The sequence below is a fragment of the Onychomys torridus genome, chromosome 17 (assembly GCF_903995425.1).
Source record: "Onychomys torridus chromosome 17, mOncTor1.1, whole genome shotgun sequence".
NCBI classification, from domain to species: Eukaryota; Metazoa; Chordata; class Mammalia; order Rodentia; family Cricetidae; genus Onychomys; species Onychomys torridus.
Window position 1 is genome coordinate 39,290,279 of NC_050459.1, and position 6,413 is coordinate 39,296,691.

The window sequence follows — 6,413 nt, forward strand, 5'->3', positions numbered from 1 at the left end:
ACTTCACATCTGGAGCTACCACATAGGAGCCAGGAAACAGCAGTTGGTGGTAGGGGTGGGAGTCATGAGTCAAGGGTGGCTTTAAACTCCCAGTTTAACAACAAATAAACATTGAGTAGATGTCAGGTAAATGCTACTCAGCTGACTCACAGATACATTTGAATGGTTGTTCACACTAGCAGAGCACAGGACAGAACTAACTCTATTCGGTTACGGGAAATAAGTTTTCGAAAGACTATTCCAATGCTATTGAACTACAAGGAATGTGACCACCTATGTTTAGAATTGTTTGAGTGGAGTGGATCAGCACTGGAAAGAAACTTCCAAAAGGTTCAGCATCATCTATAAACCATGTAGAATGAACATGTAGAATTCTTGGTTAAGACCAAAGCACCAAGTTGAGAGTTATAAATAACCAGGGCCCCAGCATCATTTAATGAGATTTTCTAAGGAAGTATCTAACACTGTCTATGTTAGTTACTGTGTTGATAAAATGGAAATTTAAATACATCCCTCACAACACTAGGGAGAACAGTAAATGAGTTCATGTGCATCTGCAGAGTTTAGAAATATAAATGGGATGCAATACGCCCACAGGAAACATTAACACTTGAAGTTGAACTAAATTTTACTGTGTTTCCAGTAGACGTCAGGCCCTGTACTGATCACTGCAAACACAAACATCAAGAAAAGGAGAGGGAAAAAAATTAACATTTGAGTTCCTATGGACCCATAGCTATGACCTATGCTTTTCATACATGATATGAATTACTTTTTAATCGGAAACTTTATTGGGTATGTATTATTAACTGTTACAACTGAAGTGTGTGGGGCAAAAGAAAGTAAGGTCTCTGAGAGAGTAAGAGGTGTAGTGGGAATTCAAGCTATGACTAATCTCATGCCTTGCACTTGCCATCAGTAAGACAGCCCCTTCCCTTGGAGAACCACCGAGGATGAAAGAGGTGTACCTGAAGACTAAACATAACAAGGCGTTAGGTGCCAAGGACAGTGACCAACTAGAAAGATGCTCCTAGACAATAGAGACATTTCTCGCCACATTGCACAAGTAACAACTGAAGAATAAAAAGAATCTTCCTCGAGAAATAAGTGCGTTATTTGTCAATAATGGTGGAAAATGGTAAGATTCAGACTCTGTGGCATTGAAAATGTCAGAGGTGACCTTGTGACATTACATAGTCATCTACAAGAACAATGGGCAGCATTCACACTTATCCTGGGATGCAGTAAGTGAAAGCCCTGGACCTCCGGTTGGACATGGCTGTATAGAGCAGTGTGGTTCACAACCTCCCTAACACTGCGACATTTTAATACAGTCCCTCGTGTTGTCCCAGCCATAAAATTATTTTCATTGCTACTTCATAACTATAAGTTTGCTACTGTTATGAATCATAATATCTGATATGCAGGATATCTGATATGCGACCTATGTGAAAGGTTGTTTGGCCCCCCAAAAGAGGTCACAACCCACAGATTGAGAACCGCTGGCACGGAGAATCAGCAAAAATTAACCAAGAGGGCAGTCTCCATAATGACAACTTGGTTGAGACTAACAGTCCTTTCCCACAAAGTGTATCACTACTTTGCTAGGGACCCATCCATACATACAATACCAGCAGGTTCTACTTGTTAAACACCGGGGCCTCTTTGCAGATAGCCAAGCCTGTGTCTACTGTTCATTTGAGCTTTATTGCATCTTCAAGGCCTCTCTGCCATCATCTTGCTCAATGGTCCCCTGTGTTACAATACTCTCTTAGCTCTCACGGTGTGCAAATTGCTCCACAGGACTTTTTACAACCCTGTTTCATCACTTCCATCTGCTGAGGGACATTTGTTTTCTTCAAGATGTTTTAGCCCTCCCTCCACTCCAGGCAAAAAGAATCCATGTGCTTCAATTAATTCTTGTTACCAGGCTACTTTCTACAGACCACATTATTAAATTATAAAAGGCTGTCTAGTCTTCTCTCTCTCTCTCTCTCTCTCTCTCTCTCTCTCTCTCTCTCTCTCTCTGTGTGTGTGTGTGTGTGTGTGTGTGTGTGTGTGTGTGCCTCTATCTCTGTGTGTTTCCAGTCTCTCTTTTTCTCTCTCCCTCTCTCTAAATACAAACATTATTCTTGTTCATTCCTAATGTCTAGTCCAAAGACTAATGCTTAATCATTTGATTCATAAACTCATTTAAATCCCTCCATTACATAGAACTACCCAACCAGTTCAATATTTTCTTCCAATACTCCTAAAAAGAAAATTTCATAAAAGTCCTCTCACTGCTCAGCCCTCCTTCAAGCATTCATTCCAGCTTTAAGTTCCCGCTGCTTTTTCAATTCCCCTTTCATTTATGTCAGATGCTCTTACTGTTGCTATCATCTACAAGCTTTGCCATTTAAATCAAATCCTTCTTTGCTACCAAAAAATCCAATATTTTGTTTATGATATGAAAAATATTGAGGTATCCTTTTCTAGATATTTACATTGCTACTTTTCAGAATTGCTTTAGTTTTCAGAACCTCAGTTTACCCTCGAATTGCCCTATGTTGTTTTATAAAAGCATACCCTGGCTTCTCAAAGGCACAGGATAAGCTTATTAGACAAATAAGATACTAATGGGTTCCCTTTGACAATGGCATCTTGAGATGATGTTATACAAAATATTTCTAATAGCAATATTATGTCTGACTAGTGTCAGTATGCATAGCCATGGAGTTTTATGAGGAACTAACCTGGATATGACCTCTTCCATGTACAAATGTGTTCCAGGGACATGATGCCACATCTTACCCTCATGTCTACAAAAGTGCCTGTCCTGGATCTCGCTCTGTAGACCAGGCTGGCCTTGAACTCACAAAGATCCACCTGCCTCTGCCTCCAGAGGTGTGCACCATTACTGCCCAGCTGCTTTTACTATTTTTTAAAGAATAAAGTAAATACTAGTAAGATAATATGCTTGATTATTTTTACATAAAAATTTAAATGCCAACTGAATGCCTGCAGGATGTAGACCTTTAGCATTTCTCAGCACTGAACATTGTTTGGGTTTTATAATCATTAATATTGTAAAAAATCACTTCACATAAATACGTAGTATCAAATAGTAGAAATATTTTAGTGGCCATTTCAGATATTGCTAGGAATTCTGTGTTGATCTCAAACAAAAATCCACCTCATGATTTAATGACCTTTTAGGAAACTCAAGTCAGCAACTCAAATGGCAATTTTTAAAATCAAGCATTCTAACACAATAGAACCCAAGTATATACAGATGTAATGCTTACACCCTGAGGAGCGATGGTAAAAAATATTAAAATTCTTTTATTTTCTATAATTAATCCATCATGTTTCTACAAAAGTAAAAAGCTTTGCATGCACAGTAAAAGCAGTCAGTTCATAGCCTATACTAGTCTCAAATCTCAGCCTAAATGTTTCAGTCAGCAATTGTTGGGGTAGCATCATGTGTGGTGCAAAGTGTCTGTGTGTTGTGTGTTCAGACCCAAGGCTACAGTGAGGTCACATGATGCAACACGGTTGAGCACTACCAGGACCACCTCATGTTCACTTGCCTTTGATTTTGAATTAGTTTGTGGTCACTGTAAGTTCAGAAACTTTCTACCATCACCAAATTTTCGCGGCCCCCACATTCAGTGTCACAGCCCCATATGCAGTGATGGACTGCAGATCAAAACTCTGCACTTTGTCACCTGGCGTCCAGAGTCTAGAGATTTCACTGTCGCCCAGGGGGTATAACTCACAGGACATGCACTGCCAACCTTCCTTCTGATCCCTGCCGCTCTGGCAAACTTCCACGCTGTTTCAATCCAAACCATCTCTTCTGGAACAAGTAAAGTTTCATCTTTGCCAGGATAGGTCTTAGCCCTAAACCAAACCAGGCAGCTGTTTGCCAAACTCAGCAGTGAGGCTGGATGCTAATGATCAACACGGAGCTAAGGCCCTAGGAATGAATGATGGAATGGAAAGTAATGATGCTTGATTTTCCAGTAACAGTTGTAACGTATTTATAATATAACATAACATAGGATCTATCTAGTTGGCTCTGGCCTGCAGGGCATCAATAAAACTTACATTCATTTATTATTCTTCTACATTTGTGGAAAGAATATTAATGAAACATTTGCTTTATCAAAGACCCTTGGCATAAAATAAGTTGGACATCTTGAAGTTAAGGAGATCTTAAGCATTCTTAAGATATATAGAAGGAAGGTTGGAAGAAAACAGAAGGAATGCATTGTAATTCTTTCTTCGTGATTCTCTTTGGAGAAATGGTCTTTGTGGATAAACAATGATGGCCTCAAACAATATCTTCCTCCTTTAGCCCCTCAGCTGCTGAGATTCCTGCCATGAGCCACAGTCTCCCTTAGTGAGCCATTCTCCCTGAGTGCCTGCATCCCCACAACATCCACACTGCTCAGATTCCATCCTCAGGTTATTCTATCTTGGGATCAAAGGACAGCCCACAATTAAAAGAGAAAACTACAGTGCTGCTTCTACAACCTCAATTTTTTAGGAATTCCAACTCTACTTAAACCCATATGCAACTTTCCAGGTGAATCTCTCATGTACAGCTACAAGGTTCATGCCAACAGTGGCAACATGTACTAGGTGATATCTGGATTGTTCAACATTATAAAAGAACAGAATAAATAAAATATATGCATTTTTAATCTATAAATATGTTCATGAATACATATGAGTATATCAATAGATATACTGGTTTGTGTAATCATGTAATTGTGGGACCTAGGAGGTTCCATAATTTTCATCTGCATGCTTGACACACAGGAAAGTCAATAGCATAGATCAGACTTGAACACTGAAGAGCTAATGATGATATTTCAGACCAGAATTGAACATCTGAGAGTAAGGAATTCAAAAGTATATGATAAATGTCCCAGACCAAGCAGTTAGAGTACATCCAATCCTCCTCCAACTTTTTGTTCTAATTTTTAGTCCCTCAGTGGATTGACTAATGGTTATTCACATTTGGAAAGTCATCTACTTTGTTGGACGTACCCCCTCAGATACTAATTTCTTCTAGAAACACCTTTAAAGACATTTCCCCAGAGATCATGCTTAATCTGCTATCTGGACATGCTACAGCCCAGTCAAGTGGGCACAAATAATTAGTCATGAGTCTAAACCACTGTCATCATTCCTATTGATATCTACTAAAGCGCTGATACTAACAGTTTCTAGGAAAACAAGCAACCAGACTAAGTCAAGTCCATGATATGCTTTCCCAGCCAGACACCATGCTGTCACTGTTCATGTCTAGCTACTCATGTTGTAAGGCCAATAACACCCAACAGTTGCTTATGCCATTTTTGAGGGTATTGTTGGCTAAGGAAATTGTCCTTTGAAGCCCCCACACTTTTACACTATTTTAAGTAGCAGAATGTGTGTTTAAACTACAGAGACGTTTTCATGGAGTCACTCTTTCTCACTCTTTTATTCTCACTTACTGCCTTAGGATGCAGAGATATATTGCCTTGGTTACTCTTAAATGACACCTACCTGCTATACTGATCATTACCTCTCCCATCTATGCCAGTCCATGGACTTGCTCCAACCTTTGAGTAGATACCCAACCTCTTGTTCTCTCTTCCTTTAGGTCTAGTGCATCCAGAAGGAGTTGCTCATGTAAACACCCTTTATTAAAATACCCATTTAATATCTGGTGGACTCACAAGTCCTCCACACGTGCCCAGGCAATCCTCTATCACAGGGCATTCAAGCTGCAAATGTGAATTTTCCTTCATTGAGAGTATTTGCTCCAAAAGACAGATCATTTGTAGAAGACAGTAAGAAATGCTCTTTTATTTATTCATGCTGATTTGTAGAGGAACTTAAAAGTACAAAATCTGAGTTGCAAAAGTCAGAAGTATCCATCTCAGTTTTGACCTTTGTTCTCCCTGCCCCTTGGTGCTCCCCAAAATATCACAATAGCCTTCTTAAGTAAATGGCAATGCCTAAATCATCCAGGTATTGTAAGGCCAGAGGGCCTCTTCCATGCTCGTCAAGAGAAGTGTTAAGGAGAAGGCGCCTTTTATACAACATACCACAGCCTTCTTAAATAAAGTATACAGTAGACCATAACCTTCTTTAAATAAATTAAAGTATGTTCACTAATCCCAAAAGGACCCGTTAAGACCTTAATGGAGGATATAAAAATAATAATAAAAGAAGTTCCATGTTGGATTTCATGACGGGGTATAACAACACAGAAATCTCAGGTCTCTCTTAAACAACTTTTAGTCATGATATTGTTTCTAATGTGAGGGCCACAGGGAAACAGCAGCAAGAACAGCTGGATGACAAAGCATTATTAAAGGCCCTGGGGGCAGTGGGGGTGTTATTCTGTGTTTTCTTTTTTGCTTGTTTTCCAT

General features: G+C 39.4%; 1 non-coding gene across 1 annotated transcript; it reads right to left on the reverse strand.

Annotated features, from left to right (window-relative positions):
- Positions 1 to 5,958: 5,958 nt before the first annotated feature.
- Positions 5,959 to 6,084, reverse strand: LOC118569262. Its single transcript, XR_004943051.1, has one exon. It is a non-coding gene; the product is annotated as a U6atac minor spliceosomal RNA (small nuclear RNA).
- Positions 6,085 to 6,413: the final 329 nt, after the last annotated feature.